Raw genomic sequence first — 1,418 nt, forward strand, 5'->3', positions numbered from 1 at the left:
TCAGGTCCGAGGTGAGCCAGCTCTCCTGCAGTCAGCGCCCCGACCAGGCTGCACTGGAACCACTTCAACAGTCGCAAATACTGCTGCTTGTAAATATTATATAAGAGTATGAGGTGGGCTAATGAATGCAGGCCCTGTCCAGTTTGGCAGGAACAGGAGGATGATGACAGCCAGGCTTAACAATACGGACATTTAGGAGAGCTGTTATGCATTTGTGTGTGGGTGCGAATTTGTGAGGTGTTCATTTGCAGCCTTATAAAGTGTACAAAACTAAAATTATAGGTTATATAAACCAGATATGTAGGATGATTAAAAAATCTGCCCTCTGACTCTTTCATTCTTCAGTTGAAAGCCAAAAGTTTCCCCTTATCCTTCCTGAAATCTCTGATACTGTAGCTTACTATAGAGAGCGTCCCCCATGAAAGTCGACATACATCAGAGTCCCATACAGTATCTAAATCCGTTTTGACAATGATAACACCCCCTGTTTAAGCTGCTGGGGCGCTAATCGGAGAAGCCATGGAGACCACGTGGGAGCTGACTCTGGAGACGCAGAGAAGCTGGAAGCAAAGAAGAATCAGAAAAGCAAAGGCTCCTGCTGCGAACTGATAACAACATAAACAAATAGTCCCAGCTATACATCCCTCCTGCCTTCCCCTCTGCATCATATATTCCACTATGTGTGGGTTGGAAAAAATAACTAGTGCATAATATACACCAAAACTGTTGAGAAGTAATATGTAAAACATTTCCTAACCTGTAGCCTCAAATTGACCCGATTTGCCGCAGAGTAGGAATCTATTCAGTAAAAAATGTATTACAGAGTTTATCTGCTCCTGTCATCTCCTCTCTGTATGGCAGCAGACAGAGACAGACAAGGATCTCAGATAGCAGGCAGTCAGTCATTTTTAGATGAATGAAGGAATTCAGCAAGGAGCCCATTCAAGCGCAGAAGGACTGGAGCCTCAAACAGTAGTTCCCGAACTGTAGGTATAGAAAAAAAAAATGTTATTATGTAACCCAAAGTAATATTGGGCCTGGTAATGGGCATGATGCTATTTTATTGCAAAAGTACTTTATATGTTGTTGTTTATTTTTGCTTTTAATGAACCTGATAGTACCTGATATTTTCTTTTGCAATGCCAACTTTAATATTTAGTAGGTGAAGTTATATTTACAAGGAGTAGGAATATATACAAGCTCACACAGGCACAGAGGTCAGCTCAGGGGTCCTTTAGTGGAAATGCAGAAGAGGTAAAGGCATCACTTATAAGACTGTGCCGAGTGTAGGCAGCCCGATACAGTGATGTGCTTGTCTTCGCATATTTCAGGTAAGCTAAAGTAATGAAACGTTGTATTAAATTAGTGACACAGATGTACAGTATATTGATGTGAAAGTTTAAAAAATCTAATGGTCA

The sequence above is a fragment of the Notothenia rossii genome (assembly GCF_949606895.1).
Source record: "Notothenia rossii genome assembly, chromosome: 1".
NCBI lineage: Eukaryota > Metazoa > Chordata > Actinopteri > Perciformes > Nototheniidae > Notothenia > Notothenia rossii.